Source organism: Pleurodeles waltl, chromosome 3_2 (genome assembly GCF_031143425.1).
Source record: "Pleurodeles waltl isolate 20211129_DDA chromosome 3_2, aPleWal1.hap1.20221129, whole genome shotgun sequence".
In the NCBI taxonomy this organism is placed as follows: Eukaryota; Metazoa; Chordata; class Amphibia; order Caudata; family Salamandridae; genus Pleurodeles; species Pleurodeles waltl.
Window position 1 is genome coordinate 174,391,442 of NC_090441.1, and position 20,939 is coordinate 174,412,380.

Genomic DNA, 20,939 nt, shown 5'->3' on the forward strand with positions numbered 1-20,939 from the left:
TGCCCCGAAGGGCCACGCACACAACCTGGGAATCATCCTCGACTCCTCTCTATCCATGACCTGCCAAGTCAATGACGTCTCTTCTTCATGCTTACACACAGTCCGACTCCTGCAGAAGATTTTCAAGCGGATTTCCTCTGACACGTAGAAGACAGTCACCTATACACTTGTCACTAGCAAACTGGACTACATCAACACACTCTATGCCGGAATCACCAAGAAACTTCAAGCAAGACTACGAAGAATCCAGAATGCAGCAACCAGACTCATCTTGGACATCCCCGACACAGCCACATCTCTTCCCACCTCAGAGACCTCCACTGGTTCCCAGTCAACAAGTGCATCACATACAAACTCCTGATCCACACCTACAAAACACAGCACAACATAGGTCCGGCATACCTCAACCACCGCCTCGCCTTCCACATACCTAACAGTCAGTCAGTCAAAGAAACTTTATTTCGGCTACAAGAGCCATAAAAGCGCATAGCAGCAATAAATACAAATAAATACACAAGGTAATAAATATAACAATACATAAAATGATAAAAATGGAATAAAGATAAAATACACTCACACAGTGCGATGGGACAGTCTAGTTGGAATCATTAAACAGATAAGAATTCCCCTCTGACAAACCAGCTAGCTCCGAGGAACTTGGCTAACAGGTATCTCCGTTCTTCCCAGCTCGTCCTTGCAGCCATCCCCAAGATCCGTAAAAGCACAGCAGGAGGATAATCCTTCTCCTACCTAACAGCCCGGACATGGAACACGCTACCTCTCAAGCTCAGGATAACCGCATCACTGAAGCAGTTCAGAAAGGACCTCAAAACCTGGCTCTTCAACTGAGCAGCACGCCCACAAACAGCACCTTTAGACCCTATGGGTGATTACCGCACTCTACAAATCTCTGATTGATTGACTGAAAATGGTACACTTGTCCCCTCCAAGAAAATTGGAGAAATCTCCTATAAGGAGGGAAGATGGGAATCACAAGGTAGGTGTCCTTGAGATCCAACATGAGCATCCAATCTTCTGTCAAAAGGATGTCTCATAGAAGATGGATTCCCTCCATCTTGAAGTGGCGGTAAACCAACCACTTCTCTCAGATTTATTACTGGTCTGAAGCCTGCATCTGTCTTTTGAACCAAAAATAAGTTGCTCAAAAACCTCAGAGGGTGAAGTACAGACCTGTAAATGACACCTTTTTGTAGCAACTCCATCACCTCTAAATCAATGAGAAGCATCTCTTCTTTCAAAAAGACCACAGTTCTCGGTTGAGTATTCTGAATTGGGGATCTCTAAAATTTGATGTGGAAACCTCAGACAGTTTGAAGGAACCAAGGGTCTGCTGTAATCTTCCCCCAATTGTGAGCATACTTTAGGAGTCTCCCCACTAGGTTTTGAGTAGTAAAAAGGATACTGCTTACCAGTGTTTCCTCCTGGTGGGGTAGAAGATTCCCTGACTTCCGTTGCCCCAGCCATTGTTCCTTTTGAAGTGGGCTCTAGAGGGACCTTGGTGGAAGGAGTGGCCCCTGTCTTGTCCGGCCCCCACAAAAACCTTCCCCGGGAAGATCTTTTCAATTGAAGATTGTGCCTTGCCAAGGGCCGAAAAGGTTGCCACAAAATTCCCTAACTCCTTGACGAAGGGCTCCCCAAAGAGGTTACCCTAACTCCTTGACGAAGGGCTCCCCAAAGAGGTTACCCTGGGCAATCTCTGCTGCCTCAGAAATTACTAAATCCCTGAGTTTGTGGTCTATTTTAATGAGCAGGGATCTCCTGCATCCTGTGCTAGCGCAGTTTGCGTTACCCAGCAAACAGATAACTCTCTGCGCCCAACCAGCTACTATTTTGGTGGACATGGGAATGTGTGATTGCTTTGCTTGTTCCACCATCTTGGTCTTTCAGGGAGGCCGGTGCTCTAGAAATTGCTAAAGAAAGCGATTTGTCTACCCCAGCAGGCAACCTTTGGGGAGGCCATTCTTCTTTTATTTATGATCATAATATAACAATTTTTTGCCCAAAACTTACACTGGGCAGCCTCCTCGCCAGTGCTTACAACTGTGAAAAACGGTTGTAAAATGAATTGTGACCACAAGGAATTGCATGACGCGCTATTGCAGGGAATAGCCCCAGCCGTAGCGGTGTAAGCGTCAGGGTTGGCAGCCAATAATGCGAGGAAACCAAAGGAATTCCTCACAAAAATCCCCTAACGTGTACGCAAACTTCATTAGAGCACTGGACAGAAGCAGCTCTATGAGGGAGCAATGCACCTGACAGGACCTTTGTCGACACGTGAGAGCACCTCCTGAAGACCCGCCTGGTATGAAGAAACACGTTCGGGCAGAAAAGCCTAACAAGCGTGAAAAGAATACATGGGTCTCAGATACACAATTAAATCATCAAACAAGTACAATATTCAATGACTCTCGAGTAAGTGGGAAGTTAAGAAACGCAATGACTTAACTGACAAGTAGTGAAGAAAGAGGAGCAGGAAGGAACATCAATGTTCCATGGGATATCTGTAAATCGCACAAAGTAGTGGTTATGCAGATGGTTCGCACTTCCTTATGTGTACATATGAAAGTATTGTGCATATAGTAAGCTTATTCCAGCCAAGGGTGCCCATCAGTGCTACACCCAACCACTACAGGTGCAATTAAGTTGGTGAAAACACCAGCTTGCCACATGAAGAGAAAATGCACCGGGGCACACCGAAAAGTCCAAGAAGTACAAACTTTACTGTGCTTGCGAATCAGCGTGTAACACAAGTATGTAGTGCATCATGAGAATTTTATTCATTTGTGGGCAAGTGATTCAAACCAAAGCGATGGTAAGTGCAATGGAAAAGACAGAAAGACAGCCAAACAGCCGAAACGTGTTTCGTCTAAAAGACTTTTTCAATGCATTGACGAGAAAGCATGAATCAAAAATAAACAGGTTGTGGCGAATATCCCATGCCCTGGATATACCAAAAGTCCAATGTATCTCATGTATACAGAAAGCGTAAATATGCGCAGAATCACGTGCAATGCTACGACCTTGATAAGTCGTAAAGTTGTGTCTCTTCTGAAATTCAAGAAACGCAGGCAATATCCATGGGATATCTAGTTGTGATATTTTTTTCTTTTCCTACGTCTTTGAAAACTGCTATTTTAATAAAGTGAAGAAAGAAATGCATAATCCTCACCTCCCGTCCTAACATAGAATGTCAGACTTCATTCTCATATGGCTGAGAAAGATAGTGTGAATTTACAGAAAATATGCTTTAATTTTAGCTTCTAGAGCACCTGCCTTAACTTCTATGGGAAAATCATGAGAAAACAGATTCTCTCAAACACGATTCATGAAATCCTAGCAACGTAAAATCACCTTAGAACACACCACAATTACTAAAATTAGTAGGGCACCATCAACAAATGTTTTATATTGTAACTAAAATTTGTTATCACCCTTTCTATGTTCCCCTTTTAGTGAACCTCAAAACCTGCCATTCATTATAATGCATTTGAATGTAGTGATATCCCGTCTTTTGATCCCCAGAAGGCTACCAGCACTTCCTGGTTGAATTGCTGACAGCCAATCAGATATGACCATGAGATCTGAACGGATTTACACCAGATAACAAAAAGCATGCTTTCTGAACCAAGAGCTGCTTTCCTGTCAAATTTGGTGTAATTCCATCCAGCTGTTTGTGCTGTAGTCATTTTCGAAATCCCTATGGGAATTAACATGGGAAACGTACTTTTTTTTACCCCTCCCCACCCCCCGCTTGACTAATCACCCGAAACCTTCCAAGACCCAACAAGTCTTTTTTTTGGAAAATGTCATGAAGATTTGTCAAATGGTGCCAAAGATTTAGTCAAGTCAAAAAACACTTTTCCTATGGAAACTCGGTTCTAATTATAACAACCTACTGGCAACCACTAGTAGGTTATCTATCTATCTATCTATCTATCTATCTATCTATCTATCTATCTATCTATCTATCTATCTATAGATAGCGTGGTTCCCGCTTAGAGAGCGTTGCTGTAGTCCAGTCTGCTGCTGACGAGGGCCTGGGTGACCGTCCTTTTGGTTTCGGTGGGGATCCACCTGAAGATCTTGCGGAGCATGCGGAGGGGGTTGAGGCAGGAAGATGAGACGGCATTGACTTGCTGGGTCATGGTGAGCGATGAGTCCAGGATGAATCCTAGGTTGCGTGTGTGGTTGGTGGGTGTCAGTGCGGTTCCTAGGGTGGCCGGCCACCAGGAGTCGTCCCAAGCGGAGGGGTTGGAGCCGAGGATGAGGATCTCCGTCTTGTCTGAGTTCAGTTTCAGGCGGCTGCTCTCCATTCAGTTGGCAATGGCCTTTATTCCGTTGTGGAGGTTGATTTTGGCGGTGGCGGGGTCCTTGGTGAGTCAGAGGATCAGCTGGGTGTCATCGGCGTAGGAGATGATGTTGAAGTTGTGTGATCGTACGATGTTGGCGAGCAGTGCCATGTAGATGTTGAAGAGGGTCGGGCTGAGTGAGGATCCTTGGGGAACGCCGCAGATGGTCTCGGTGGCTTCAGAAAGGAAGGGTGGGAGGCAGACTCTTTGGGTTCTGCCGGAGAGGAAGGATGTGGTCAATCCAGGGCTTTGTGGCGGATCCTTGTGTCGTGGAGGCATGCGCGAAGGGTGTGGTGGCAGACATCTATCTATCTATCTATCTATCTATCTATCTATCTATCTATCTATCTATCTATCTATCTATCTCATAAAAAGACCTTCTTTTTTGCAGTTTCCCCAGATGCATTTAACAGCATGGAAGAAAGATGGCAGCACAACCATCCAGTACACCAGTGAAATATTTCTTTATTTTAAATCATTAAAGTCCAGGTCTGGCTGACACATTTCGACAACAGCCTTACACAGGAACATAGATTCATAGCATGCAGTGTGTCATTTTAAAAAGACAAACCTACCCTCTACCTTCACCACATAAAAACAACTAGACCGCACATTTTACAAGATATGGTTTCCATTTGTTTTCGCCATTTTATTGTTGCTTTAAATTTCCTTCTGACACTCTCAACAAAAATGTACTGGGAACCACACGGACAGCACTCTTCAGGTCAATTTCAATAAACTGTTTTTCTGTTGAATTCCAGGTAAAGTACCATTTGACATTATTTAGACATGCTGGTCATACAATTACAACAATCGACTCTCTCCCAAAGACAAGCAATGCGAGTTCATGTTCACTAACTCCCAGAATTTCCTACATACACCTCACAATATGAGTGCTTTTCCATCTCCAATGTTGTTGCTTATACAGTCATGCATATCATGCAGTTGAATGATATTTTGCACCAATTCCAAGGATATATCAAATTCATGGATTGTATATAGACACACAAGATCTTAACATTATACAAGGGGGCAGGATTATAAAAAAACAGGTCTGAGTAAATTGCTAAGTATAAGGTGCCTCTTCCCCATCATTTCGTCAAAATGCTAGAAACATAGGCCCTCATTACAACCCTGGCGGTAAATCCCGCTTTCCGCCATGCAGAAGACCACCAACATACTGCAGCGGCCGCGGAATTCCGCTACAGGTATTACGACCCACAGCTCGGAATCCGCCACAATACAGACACCCACACAAGTCCGCCACACCAAAGGTCAGTGATAAACTGGCGATAACAAAACCTCCACCGTCACGCCAACAGGAATACGCCCACAGTATCACGACCCACGAATCAACGTGGCGGTCTTTCAACCGCGGTATTCCATTGGCGGTACACACCGCCGCGCTCAAAATACACACACATTTACAAAACACAACCACATTGGACAATTCGCAATACACACGCCTGATACACATACACATACCACTGCCACACACCCAATCTAATATAAAACAAACACCCACATCACCCACAAACCCTTACTACCAATTTTTTTAAAGAAGGCCTGTAGCTGGGAGTTGGAGTCCCCGACTACATCGCATATTAAACCGGGAGCAGAATGCCGCTTCACCGACCCCGGCAGACACGACAACGAGGATATCGGGAATCCGGATGGCCGGATTCCCGAACAAATACCTGAGGGACTTGAAGACGGGGAAACGATCGCCATAACTGGGAACCCGGATATCCGGGTTCCCGACGTTATAGAAAGTGATGATGGACTACGCGCGCGCGCGTTGGCAACAAAAGACGCCGAGGAAGGAGTCGCGGAGAGAGGCGGAAGAAAGGAGATGTCCACCAAACGAACGAAGAAGGAAGAACCGACGAACACCAGTCCAGAGGACACCATTACGGGACAGGAAGGTCCCGAAGAGCACGAACGCCGCCACGTCCCCGGAGGGACGTGGCTCAGTCAGGTACGGTCCTGTTTAAAGGACAGCCTTCGTTTCATGGTAGGGAGGGAGGGGGCTGCGGGAGGCGAGAAGAGGAGAGGAGGGGGTGGAGGAAGGGGACAAGAAGGGGGAGAGGGAAGAGTTTGAGAAGGGCACTTGTATACCCTCAAGGAGCACAGAAATAAAGATAGTTTTATAAATAAATTATCACTCACAGAGGTGACTTCACTGGATTCCTGAGCTTACTGTCACCACGATATTCTATCTGTGGGGAGGGGACCCTTACTACAATCTCTCTCTCTCTCTCTCTCTCTCTCTCCCTCTTTCTCTCTCTCTCCCTCTTTTCTCTTTTCACGAAAGCACACGACAATACAAAACCCCTAGACTTACCGATATTTCCGTTCCTCTTGTTTTCCCGGTCCCCCTGCAAACACCGTCGGGGAATATCATCTCCAGTCATCAGGAACCCTGAGGGAGAAGAGGACAACGGAGGATTACTAACCAGCAGACCTCAAACCATTGGACATTTCAAAGTTAAAACTGTATACATTAAAACCACGTTTACTTACCCTTCCGATTGAGTACCTTCATCCTTCTTATCGCTACACCCACTGCCACAAGGCCAGTGAGAGACACTACCCAAAACAACACCATCACCCACAGACACTCAACACCATCACTTACACAACATCCACGCACCTCAAACAACACACACCAACACATCCCCTCACACATCACAACCGACACCACCTCACACATCACCCACACCACATCATGGCACCTCAACGACACCCCAGGTTTTCTGAGGAGGAGCTCAGGGTCATGGTGGAGGAAATCGTCCGGATAGAGCCACAGCTATTCGGATCACAGGTGCAGCAGACATCCATTGCTAGGAAGATGGAGCGATGGCGGAGAATAGTGGACAGGGTCAATGCAGTGGGACAGCATCCAAGAACACGGGATGACTTCAGGAAGAGGTGGAACGACCTACGGGGAAAGGTACGTTCCGTGGTATCCAAACACCAGATTGCCATACAGAGTACTGGCGGTGGACCCCTACCTCCTCCCCCACAACTAACAACATGGGAGGAGCAAGTCTTGGCAATTATGCATCCTGAGGGCCTCGCAGGAGTAGCAGGAGGACTGGACTCTGGTAAGACATATCTTTACTACTTTATCCCCCACACCCACCTGCATGACATCACATACCCCCACCCTTACCCTCACACCCATCACCCCAACAACCCACAGATACCCCACTAACACAACCCACACATCCCAAAACCAAGCCTGCATGTAACACCAATGCATGGCCACCCATCACCAAAGCATGTCCACTACAGAGACTCACTCATGCCCCAAAATCACCAATCACACAAGGACCAAGCCAATAAAGCAAGCACAGGACTAGAGGGTCACTCACCCATTGCACAAGATGGCACACACAGATACAATAACTATGCATTTACACCCCAACAGGACCCATACCCAACGTCACTGGACAGGAGGTGCCAGCAACATCCAGTCCCCCCACAGAAGAGACCCACAGTGATGACAGCAGCTCTGCACGCCTGTATCAAGATGACCAGCCCGGCCCATCAGGGACCTCGGGACAGTCGGTTCCCCTGACACTGTCACTAACCACCACAGAGCCTCCCCCCTCAGGAAACACCAGCACAGCACCCACCCAGCGGGCCCATCCCTCTGTCCCCAGGACACGTCAATCAGCAGTGTGTCCACCACTACAGGGAACCCAGGCAACCCCACTAACACAGGACAATCAGGGACCTGGGGGCAGTGGCAGTGGGCATACGGTTCAGGGGACAGAGGCACAGGATAACAGGGAAGTTAAGAAGGACTGCTGTGCGACAGGGGGAGGACAGGCCCAGGGAGCCCACTCTCCACGAGGCACTCTCCAACATCATGGGAGCTTACCACCATTCCCAGGAGACCATGGGCAAGGTACTGGCCAAGTTTCAGGAGTCCCAGTGGCTGCATGAGGAACACTACCTGGGGATCAGGGAGGACTTGAAGTCCATCAACACCACCCTGGTCACCATTGCAGGGGTGCTGGCAGACCTTCTCAACACCATGAGGGACACAGTGGCACACCAATGGGCCCCTGACACTAGCCTGGATGATGAACAGCTCTCCACCTCCGCCGGCGCTAGTGGACAGGAGGCACCGCCACAGGAACAACAGGACACCAGCACCCCGCCCCCGCAGATGGAGAACCACCCCGCAAACGGTCCCTGAGATCCAGGAACAAGACAGAGAACATTGCCAAGACCCCCACCAGGAAATAAGACTCTCCTGAATGTCAGCCTTCTGTCCCACTATGTCACCCTGTCCATCCTTAAACTGCCATTGCTCAACTTCCTATGCCCCTTTGGACAATGCACCTGTGAAACAAATAGACTGGACTCTGCCATGGACATACCTCCACCATCACCCCAGCCCATTTTACAACCCCCTCCACTTATTTGCACAGGAATAAACACACTTCAATCACAAAACAATCTGGAGTCAGTCTGTGCTTTCACAAATGTGTAATTGCAATATCAATGGAACATAGCAATGTCAATTTACTTGTTCTCATACCAATGTAACACAGCTGTAGGCCAGGAGTAAACATAGCAGAGGGCACAAAGTGGGACCCAGATCTGTGAAATGGAAAGTCAAAGTGACAAGTCAGTGTCCATACACTGAGTGAAAATGACAGACTTATGCTAGCTCCAACAATAGTATGAGATGTGGGAAGCAGTAACATCTTCTTACCTGTGTCTTACTGGAAGTAGTGCATGATGAGGTTGTTTCGGTTGTCGATGTCCTCTTTTTCTGCCTCCTCTTCTTCACTGTCCACAGGCTCTACAACTGCCATAAGACCACCATCTGGCCCATCCTCCTGCATAAAAGGCACCTGGCGTCGCAAAGCCAGGTTGTGCAGCATACAGCAGGCCATGATTATCTGGCACACCTTCTTTGGTGAGTATTATAGGGAACCACCTGTCAGATGGAGGCACCGGAATCTGGCCTTCAGGAGGCCGAAGGTGCATTCGAATGTCCTCCTAGTTCGCCCATGTGCCTCATTGTAGCGTTCCTCTGCCCTTGTCCTGGGATTCCTCGCTGGGGTCAGTAGCCATGACAGGTTGGGGTAACCAGAGTCACCTGCAAATGTCGAGGGACAACTGTTAGACACACACTAACCCTTAGGGACAACCCCAGACCCAGACACCTATGTCAACTGTATTGGGACCTTGGCCTCACCTATTAGCCACACACAGTGCCTCTGGAGTTGCCCCATCACATAAGGGATGCTGCTATTCCTCAAAATGTAAGTGTCATGCACAGAGCCAGGATGCTTGGCATTGACATGGGAGATGTACTGGTCTGCCAAACACACCATCTGCACATTCATCGAATGGTAGCTCTTCTGGTTTCTGTACACCTGTTCATTCCTGCGGGGGGGGACAAATGCCACATGTGTACCATCAATGGCACCAATGATGTTGGGGATATGTCCCAGGGCATAGAAGTCACCTTTCACTGTGAGCAAGTCCTCCACCTGAGGGAAAACGATGTAGCTGCGCATGTGTTTCAGCAGGGCAGATAACACTCTGGACAACACGTTAGAGAACATTGGCTGGGACATCCCTGATGCCATGGCCACTGTTGTTTGAAACAACCCACTGGCCAGGAAATGGAGTACAGACAGGACCTGTACTAGAGGGGGTATCCCTGTGGGATGGCGGATAGCTGACATCAGGTCTGGCTCCAACTGGGCACACAGTTCCTGGATTGTTGCATGATCAAGTCTGTATGTGATAATCATGTGTCTCTCTTCCATTGTCGACAGGTCCACCAGGGGTCTGTACACCGGAGGATGCCGCCATCTCATCACCTGCCCCAGCAGACGTGCCCTATGGAGGAGAACATCGAGCAGAGAGTCATCCAACACTGAGGTATCACAATGTGTTATTTGCTGAAACGTTAGTAATCCGCTATGTGCCGGTATCTCTCTGTATTCCCGGGCTAGATAGGTGTGACGCAGTTTATTTCCATGCCATATGGCCCCCTGAAATGGCGGCTGCCTGACCTGTAAGGTGGGACAAGGGGATATGAGGTAACTGTGCTGGCGTTGTACACCGTTGCGGTGGGCGGTCGAAGACCGCGGCGCAATTCTGCATTGGTTAACATTGGGCCCTATGGGTTTCAGGAGCCAATGACGATGTACGCCGGTGGTGACGGTACGCACGGCCGTGGACATGACCGCCATTTTCTGTCTGTTCACCCACTTGATACCTGACCTTCAACAGGAGAGGACCTACACTGCAAGTGCTGCTGTGACCTGTGTCTGGAAGCGACAATGGTTACAGTGTCTGGGGAAAGGGCCCCTGCCTTCACTTTGGAGGAGTTAGAGAATCTAGTGGATGGGGTCCTCCCCCAGTACACACAACTGTACTGTCCTCCAGACAAACAGGTGAGTACACTGTGATCATGCTGCATGGGCAATGCCTGCTTTGAGTGGTGTGGATGGAAGAAAAATGGGGGAGGGGCTGAGGCCTGCATGTGCAGATGGTGAGTGTATGTGCGTCAGGGCATGGGTGGGAACTGGTGGGCAATGACTATGATGGTGTGGACGGCTGAGTAATTTCCTTTCCCCCTGTACCATTCCTCTAGGTCTGTGTTGTGTCCGCCAACGGTAGTGGTGTTGCATGCACTGAACATGTTTTTCTTCTGTCTCCCCCCCACTTTTTGTGGTCTTCCTGTTCTTGGGTGCAATAGCATAATCAGGCGGAGGAGCAGTGGCACCGGAGCAGGAGGGAGCTGCAACCCACTTGGCTCTGGAGGGTGAAGCAACGGAGTATGAAGCCACCAATGGAACGGAGGGCGAGGGGAGCTCCACGGCGGGGACAGGAGCATACACCAGTGAAAGCGACTCCTCCTCTGATGGGAGCTCCCTTGTGGTGGCGGGCACCTCTGTGCCCACCACATCAACAGGTACAGCCGCCACCCCCCTACCAGCACTGCCCTCCCAGCAGCCCATCAGCGTGTGTCCCGTGCCCGCTCACCCAGGAGGGTGGGTATCTCTTTCTCCCCAGGCACCTCAGGCCCTGCCCCAGTCAGCCCTGCTGCCCTCAGTGAGGAGGCTATTGACCTCCTGAGATCCCTCACTGTTGGGCAATCTACCATTTTGAATGCCATCCAGGGTGTTGAGAGGGATTTGCAACAAACAAATGCATACCTGGAGGGCATTCATTCTGGGCAGGCGGCCCAACAGAGAGCATTTTAGGCTCTGGCCTCAGCACTGATGGCAGCCATTGTTGCTGTGTCCAGCCTCCCCCCTCCAACTTCCTCCACCCAGACCCAATCCCCTGTACCTCAGCCTATCCCAAGCACACTATCAGACCAGCATGCACACACATCAACACACAAGAGTGGCTCAGGCAAACATAAGCACCACACTTCCCACAGGAACTCACACAAGCACCATCCCCATGCAGACACACCAACATCCACTGTCTCCATTGTGTCCCCTCCTCCACGTCCTCATCCTCCCTCCCTGTCTCGTCTCCACTCACACCTGCATACACTACATCCTCAACCACTACCTCCATCACCAGCACGCCCATCACCACACACCGCTCACGTGCAATCACCACCCCCACTACCATTCACACATCCCCTGTGTCCTCTCCCAGTGTGTCTGTGAGCCCTCCTCCCAAGGTACACAAACGCAGGCACACACACACCCAACAGCCATCCACCTCACAACAGCCTCCGGCCTATGCACCTTCACCCAAATTCATCAGATGCACACCTCCTACAACCACTACCTGTGTCTCCACTCCCAACCCCCCTCCATCTTCCCGTCCCAGTGTGTCTAAAAAACTTTTCCTTGCAAACTTTGAGCTCTTCTCTTCACCTCCCCCCCGTCCTTCCCCTGGGGCCAGGCTTTCCAGGTCCCAGCCCAGCACCTCAGCCACCAAATCCACAGGCACAGTGGTGCTAGGAACTGCGGGGTCATTGAGTGCGCCACCCATCAGGGCTGCCAGTGTGCCACGTAGTGAGGGCAAGGACATTCTGCCACCTGCCAAGGTGAAAAAGGTGCCCACATCCCAGAGGGAGAAGCCGAAACAACCAGCCACCAAGGCCTCAGCAAAAATAAAAGGGGATAGTGGCAAGACAACTGCGTCACAGTCAAAGGTGGGGAAGGGCCAAAAGCAGAAGAGCAGGTCAGGAGAGGGTGTGGTGGCACCGACAGAGGGACCAGTGTCACACCTTCTGTCCACGACCACACCAACCTGTACAGCGGCGAACACCGCTAGCTGCCCGCCACCACAACCGCCACCTGCACCGCCACCTGCACCGCCACCGGCACGTCTACAGCCTCAGTGACAGTCCCCAGCCTCTTCACCAGTGGGCAGCCGTCCGAGGATGCAGGAGACGTCCTGTGTGTACCTTAGCAGGTGCTGACCCATGCACCGCCACCAGAACCGCCGCCACAGACTCCGCCGCAAGCACCGCCGCCACAGACCCCACCGCAAGCACCGCCACCACAGACACTGCCACAAACACCGCCACCAGCCCTGCAACATACTCGGACAGTGGCACCACCGCTGAGATGGCTACCATCCCCAGTGGTCAGTCGTCCGAGGCTGGAGGAGTGTTCCTGGACCCTGGGCAGCTTCCATGAGGCATGACTTCCATCGCTGTTTGCACCTGCAGGTGGAAGGCGAAGCCACAGCAGTGTGGGGTATGTCTCTGCCTCCATGGCGTATCATGCTGCCTGTACCTCGGCAGTCTCGTGGCACACACACCCAGGTGAGGGAATTGTACCGGCCACACTGTACGTCTAGCACTCTGGGCACAAAGCCCCCTGCAGAACCAGTGGAGAGATACATCCACTACCTCAGTCCTTGGCAGGATGAAGCACTCTGGGCACAAAGCCCCCTCCAGAATCAGTGGAGACTGTTATCCACTTGAAAGACTGTGGCTTTGCACTCCCCAGGATAAAGCAGTGGGCAAACCACCCACTGGAAAGACTTGAGAGACTGTGGCTTTGCACTCCCCAGGATAAAGCAGTGGGCATGGATCCCCCTCGTGCAGCAGTGGCGTCGTGATTTCATCTGGCTGAGGTGTCCCCCCTCCCCCTGAGGTGCCTATATATTTTCGGTGTGATGCCCCAGCCGTGTTCTCTCTGTTTCGAGTCAAGTATCATGTGTGGGCTTCGCCCAGGCATTTTGGGCCCAGTGGTCCACGGACAATGATTGGTACACTATCCGGACTTGTGTAGTTGGTGTACATATTTGTATATACTGAATTTAGAATTTTTACTATCTGATTTTTCATGATTACAATTGTTACAATAATTTCCTTTTGTCCTTGCGTTCTTCCAGGGGGTGGGGGGGGGGGGTATTTGTAATGTTGCTGCATGTATTTGTGTGTATGTTGTTGTGGGTGAGGGTGGGGATATTGCGTGTTGCGTGTGTGTGTCACTCTCTTCCCCCCTCCCCTGTGTTGTAGGTACAGTACTCACCGTGGTCGTCGCCGTCGCCGTTCGTACTCCTGGTAGATGAGAAGATACACCAGCATGGGCAGTACGTGTAACTCGGGCTCCATGGCGTCCTGGTTCCTTGTTGGGTGTCGAGAGGTGAGTGTTTTCCCTTCTGTGTACTGTTTCCGCCGTCCTTTTGATCGCGTTGATACTGCCCCGGAAAAGGTGTCAGATAGGCGTCTTGAAATACAATGGGCGGTACTTTGTCTTCCGCCTGTCTGTTGGTGGTGACCGCCGCTGTGTTTGTTTCTACCGCCGTGGCGGTCTGAGTGTTAAAGTGGCTGTCTATGTTGGCGGTTTCCGCCATGGTCGTGATTCAATTTTTTTTTCCGCCGGCCTTTGGCGGTATTACCGCCGCTTTAACACCGACCGCCAGGGTTGTGATGAGGGCCATAGTGTTTGGTTTCTTAAACATCCTATGTCCTTCTATTCTAAACGAAGCACCACATTCTCTGGGTTCAAATACCTAATTGGGTACCTAGCCTAGAGTGAACATATTTCGGATTGAGTAAAATGCCAGTGCAGGCTTAAAACCTAAACTTAAAAATATGTATAAAGTCCTTATGCGCTGGTTGAGTATCCTATATCTTATTAATAAGGTCAAGTACCTCATTTTTATACTCAGTCAGCTGGTAAAGAGCATAGCCTAAATTCATGCTTTTGATTAGGTAAAAAGTATCTGTATTTTGGCTTAGTTCCAGTCAAATAACTTAGAAAGTATCATCATACATTTTAAACCATTATCAACTCCTCCTCTCAGGCAACAGGTTACCCCTAGTTTTCTGTATAAGGTGCTTATCTGGGAAGTCTGTATGGAATTTCCAATAGGGTACCTAGGTAAAAGTAAACATACTTCTGATTGAGTAAAATGCCAGTGCAAACCTTAACCTAAAATTAAAAGTGTATACAAAGTGCTTGTGCACTGGTTGAGTACCCTATGTCTTAATCATCGGGTAAAGTACCCAATTTTTTATACTCAATCAGCCAATGAGGTGCATAGCTCATATTTTTAATGAGGTAAAACGTGCCAGTATTTTAGCTTAGTTCTGGTAAACTACCTTATGAGGTATCATCATATATTTAAAGACATTATTAAAGTGTGTGTGCAATATTAAGCAGTGTATTGTAAGTAGTCAATATTATGACAGTAAACAATCCTCGCATTAATATGTTATAAGTGGACGTGGAGCTCACAACCATATTCAGTCTGCAAGGGATCTCAGTCCCCATCAATACAATTAACTTAGACTCAACACCAGTTCAAGATCTCCCCCTCTTGGCCTTTTTATAATGTGTTGGATTCCATAGTATCTCAGGTCAGTTTTGTCTCTATCATGTATATGTCACGACTTGAACGCTTCTTACTGTTGTAACCTGCCAGTCTCTGGGCACCACCAGGTTTCTTGCTTTGTTCTGGATTTTCCAGTATCCACAGTGCTGCTGATAATAGAACACCAAGCAGGCCATAACCTCAAGAAGATTCCCAGAGGAAAAAACCCAACCTGGGAAAAACCTCAGATTAAGGAACTCCTGAAAAAGATTTAAAGAAAAGAAAAAAATGAGGCAAAAAAGTCTGGAACAAAAAGTGCAGACAGGGAAAAGCAGATAAAGTCCAAAATCACAGGATACAGGAGCGAGGAGCACAACCGGAATGGGAGTGTGTGCAACGCAAGGAACAGAAGACCAACTGAGCTTATATACTGACAAACAGAAAGTGACATGCAGGAAGTAATGAAGACACCGTCTTGAATTGAGAGAAGCCACATTAAAGTAAATGGAAAAATAGCCGTAGTATAAAAAGTAGGGAGCAAGGCATGCAGGGAAGGAAACACAGACTCCTGGGAAAGAGAAAATGTGGTCAAGAAGAAACAACAAAAAAAAAGAGAAAAAAGAAGAGACGAAGAAAAACAGTAAGGAACAGGTAAGTAAAACTAAGGGGGAAAAGGTAGGCGCAGTGTGAAACAGAGCCCAAAGGGAAAGTTTCAGGACGCGCTGTGACCCAAAAAACAAGTCGCGAACCGAAAAGCGGCCCGCAGCAGGAACAGCCGCCTGAAACACGTACCGCCGATCCGAGTGTGGTCCGCAAGTGGGACGCCGCTGGTCTTTGCAGTGTCACAGTAGGTCCCCTTCCCGAAGCCCCTGGCTTGTCTGAAAAATGCTGAAAAAATGTGCGGACCAAGCGAGGAGCATGGACTGAAGAAGCATCCTCCCAAGAAAAATCACTAATGGGTATCCTTTCCAGCAAATCAAGAATTGGAGACGATTCCGAACAAGGGGAGAATCGCATATCTCTTGTACTTCGTACTCAGGATGGCCATCAACCAATAGAGGAGGAGGACAATGGGCATTTCTTTTGTAGGGATCAGGAATAAAAGGTTTGAGTTGAAATACCTGAAAAACTGGATGAACCTTCCAAGACAATGGTAGACGAAGTCGAACTGAGACTGGGTTTAATACCTGCAGGATTCTAAAAGGGCCATGGTAACGGGGTTTGAACTTATTCTGGGACAGACGAAAAGGCAAAAACGTAGAAGAAAGAAAGCCAGACCGGCTTCCCAGGCTGGTAAGATGGTGCAGGACTACCCCGAGTATCAGCTACCTTCTTCATGTAACGTTTTGTAGCTAAGAGATTGACACGTAGCAGGTCCTGAACCTGACGGAGATTTCGAACAACTGAGGTAACTGAGGTAACAGAGGAATCCTTATTAGTGACGGTAGGAAAAGCAGTAGGGTGGAAACCCTAAGTACAAAAGACAGTTGTGGACTTTGTTGCACTATGGGCTGTAATATTATAGGAAAATTTAGCCAATGGTAGATATGAATACCAATTACTTTGAGTTGCGTTACAAAAGCAGCGTAGATATTGTTGTAATCCTTGATTTATGCGTTCCATTTGACCATTGGTCTTAGGATGGAACGCGGACGATAGAGCCACCTCAATATGTAAAAACGTACAGAATGTTCTCCAAAAACAGGACACATATTGAAGTCCTCGATCGGAAATGATTACTTGAGGGAGGCCATGCAATCGAAATATATCTCGTAGAAGGACTTGACTCATTTCCTAAGCAGTGGGTAATTTCTTTAGGGCAGAAAAATGAGCCTTCTTAGTAAAAGAGTCAACCATTACCATTATGACCTGATAGCTTGAAGAGGATGGCAATGAACATATAAAATCTGCGATCAACATAAACCATGGAACGGATGGCACAGGCAAGGGCATCAATAAACCTGCTGGCTTAGTCCGAGGTGTCTTAGTTTGAGGGCATATTGGGCAAGATCTTACATATGTTTCAGAATCAGATTTCAACGTGGGCCACCAAAAGGAGCGGAAAGCAGTTCCTGTGTGTTCTTAATTCCACGATGCTCAGCAATAGGGGAGTCGTGACACATTTGCATGGCTTCAGTTTGCACCTTCTTAGTAGGCAAAAATAAGGTGTTTTTTTATGGTAGTAGTACTCCTGATGCTTCTGTAAGTGGGAACTTAAAACATTCCATTCTTCCATGGGTAAATTTTGATACTCTGCTTTCACATGGTCGAGAAAGGATTGAACGACTCCCACTATTTGACATGGCTCTATGATGTGTGGATAAGTAGTATTTGTGCTCTCCGGATATCAGCGGGAAAGAGCATCTGCTACAACATTTTGGGATCCAGGTATGTGTGTTACCACAAAATCGTATTGGCTAAAAAAGGAAGCCCACCTGGCTTGACAACTATTCCGGCATTGAAAACTGCAGAGGCATTGTAGAGTGTGACGATCTGTTCTAACTTCAGACGTCTCCTGTGAACTCATTAGAAAATGTCTCCATTCCTTGCAGGCAGCTTTTAATGCTAGTAATTCCCTCCCCAACACAGAATAGTTTTGTTCTGCATCTGACAACACATGGGATAGGTAAAAGACAGGATGTTCAAGGCCATCATCGTCTTATCTTTGTAGTAACACGGCTCCAATAGCTCTATCTGATGCATCAGTGACCTCTATGAATTTCTTTGTAGTGTCAGGATGATGTAATATTGGAGCTTGTGTAAAGGCACGTTTTAAACTCTGAAAGGCTCTTTCTGCTTCTTCTGTCCAAATGAAACCCTTCTTTAGACTTTCTTTTTTGATGGTCTAGGTTATCTGACCTTGTTGTTGGGCAAAGTCCTTTATAAATTGTCTGTAGAAATTGGATAATCCTAGAAATCACTGTGTCTCCTTAACAGAAGTAGAAGAATGCCAATCTAATTTAGCTTGTACCTTTTACTCACATTTTTCAGGCTTACAATACAGATCGTTCGTCGGAGTCTTTCCAGGACCTGAAGAACATGCTTAGTATGGTGTTCAGGACAACGAGAATAAACCAGAATGTCATCTGGATAGATGACAACACTTTGGTTCAAAAGATCTGAGAAAACTGAATCCATAAATCTTTGGAATATGGAAGGTGCATTAGTCAAACCAAAAGGCATGACACAGTATTCAAAATGACCTGATGGAGTATGAAAAGCAGTCTTCCATTCATCACCTTCCTTAATCTGTAAAAGATGATAGGCACCCCGCAGATCTAACTTGGTGAATATCTTGTCTCCTTGGACTGCTTCCAAAATATCCTTATTAAGAGGTACGGGATACCTATCCTTGATGGTAATTTTATTCAACTCTCGAAAGTCAATACGGGGCGGAGATCTTTAGTATTCTTAGGTACAAAGAAAAGAGGAGCCCCGACAGGTGATGAAGAGGGAACAATCAATCTGCTTCACATGTTTTCATCTATGTATTCCTTAAGTACTTTTCTTTCCTGCTCTGATAAGGAATACATTCTTCCGAACAGAACTACTGCCCCAGGTATCTAAGGAATGACACCATAATAATCCTGATGATGATGCAAAATGGGTTTTTTAGATTTCTGGAATATGTCGGAGTATCCCTGATAGCATGTGGGTAGTCCTTGAATCATATTAATGGTATTGCTTGCTTCATTGGAAGAGAAAATGGACCCTTTCCGAAACCAATAGGAATCTGTCGAATAGCAATGTAATTGACAAAAGTGTGATGAGAGTGATATAGTCAGTGTTTCCCAATTTATATATGGATTATGTCGTGCTAACCAAGGAATACCCAGAATCATAGTATGGTTAGGAGAAGATATGAAGTCAAAGGCAACGTATTCCTTATGTCTTCCAAATTGCAGGCAAAGGGTAGGAGTAGTATCCAGCAGTGGTCGGGAAGTTAAAGGAGAGCCATCTACTGTCTGAACATGTTCGGGGATCTCTTTAGGAATGCGAGGTATTCCTTATTACTTAGCCCATTTCTCATCTAGGAACATCCCCCTGGCTCCACAATCCAATAACGCGAATATGTGGTCTTCCTGGTTAGGGCACTGTAGAGTAACTGAAAATATAAAAAGAGCTGTGGTATCTTCTTTGAAGGAGCAGATGGAAGGTATCTCAATGCCTCCTGTCCCCTTCCTTCTCACAGGGGACGGGAGTTGGCGTTTTCCGATGGTCTGGTGGGACGGATTGGACACATTCGAATGGGATGACCCGCACTGCCACAATAAAGACACAAGCCTTTGCGTCGTCTGTTTTCTCGTTCTGCTTCAGATAACGGTCCACGAGCAACATGAATTTCTTCTGTGGAGGCTGGTTTCTCTGGTTGATTTTCTTCAGGGCGGCGTGCAGAAGAGTGCATTGCTACTGACTGGGACTGAAACCTGGACCTTCTTTTCTCCAATCTACGTTCTCATAAATGGTACTCAATAGTAAGTGCCTGTTCCATCAGTTCTTTCAATGATTCTACCTGGGTGGAATGCACCAGTTCCTCCTTTATTTCATCTCGTAAACCTCAACAGAAGAGTGTCACAAAAGTGCGTCCAACCCATGTGGTTTCAGCTGCTAGTTGTCTGAAACGGGTTATGTGAGTCAGGACATCCTGACTCCCTTGTTGTATCTCACATAACGCATCTTCCGCAGCGGCTTCCAGTCCAGGTCGTTCGAACATCTGTTTAAAGGCTTGGAGAAAATCAGAATGGTTGGATAATAAAGAGTCATTGGCAGCTACCAAGGGGGTTGCCCAGGCTAAGGCTGGGCCAGACAGAGAACTTATCAAATAACCAACCTTGGTCTTATCCTGGGTAAACTGAGAGGGTTGAAATGCAAAATACACCGTTAAAGAGTCCAGAAATTCCATTAACTTGTTAGGATCTCCAGAATAATGTGGTGTTGAGGCGGAGATGGTAGGTACATCAATGAAGCGAGACACCAGAGCTTATCTCAGAGCAGTGTTTTCGCCATACAGTTGTTGTAATTCCTGTGCCTGTTGCTGTACAGTATGAAGCATAGACTGTGCAGTTTCCACAACATATTCAGGTGGTCCTTCCATGGTTCCAGAGCAATGCAGAAATGTTTGGCATTGCAATCTGTCAAGACCTGAACTCTTCTTACCGCTGTACCTGCCAGTCTCTGGGTACCACCAGGTTTCTTGCTTGTTCTGGATTGACCAAGGTAGGGGCGACCCTTTCCAGTAGGCACAGTGCTGCTGATAATAGAACACCAAGCAGGCCATAACCTCCAGAAGGACTCCCAGAGGAAAAAAACCCAACTTGGGAAAAACCTCAGATCAAGGAACTCCTGAAAAAGATATAAAGAAAAGGAAAAAATGAGGCAAACAAGTCTGGAACAAAAACTGCAGGCAGGGAAAAGCAGATGAAGTCCAAAATCACAGGATACATGAGCAAGGAGCACAACTGGAACGAGTGTGTTGCAACGCAAGGAACAGAAGACCAACTGTGCTTATATACTGACAAACAGGAAGTGAAATGCAGGAAGTGACATGCTGGAAGTAAGGAAGACACCTTCTTGAATTGGTAAAAGCCACATTAAAGTAGTATAAAAAGTAGGGAGCAAGGCATGCAGGGAAGGAAACACAGACTCCTGGGAAAGAGAAAATGTGGCCAAGAAGAAATAAAAAAGAAAAAGAGAAAAAAGAAGAAAAGAAGAAAAACAGGTAAGTAAAACTAGGGGGGGTAAAAGGTGGGAGCAGCGTGAAACATAGCCCAAAGGGAAAGTTTCAGG